The sequence below is a fragment of the Etheostoma spectabile genome, chromosome 10 (assembly GCF_008692095.1).
Source record: "Etheostoma spectabile isolate EspeVRDwgs_2016 chromosome 10, UIUC_Espe_1.0, whole genome shotgun sequence".
Taxonomy (NCBI): Eukaryota; Metazoa; Chordata; class Actinopteri; order Perciformes; family Percidae; genus Etheostoma; species Etheostoma spectabile.
Window position 1 is genome coordinate 1082468 of NC_045742.1, and position 270 is coordinate 1082737.

The window sequence follows — 270 nt, forward strand, 5'->3', positions numbered from 1 at the left end:
GGGGGGGGGGGGGGGGCTGCCCATACGTTTTTTACATATGGGGACTTGAACCAGCGACCGGTTCCCAACCCAACTCCCTACAGACTGAGCCATGGATCAAACGACTACAGTGCTTTCAGAAAGTAGTCAGACCCCTTCACCTGTTTCATATTTTGTATGATTATGTACATTGTCCATTCATCTGTTGATTTATTTTCTCGATAGTTGTTACGTCTATAAAATGTCAACCAGTGTTTCCCAAAGCCCCAAGACGAGTCCTCAAACGTCTCA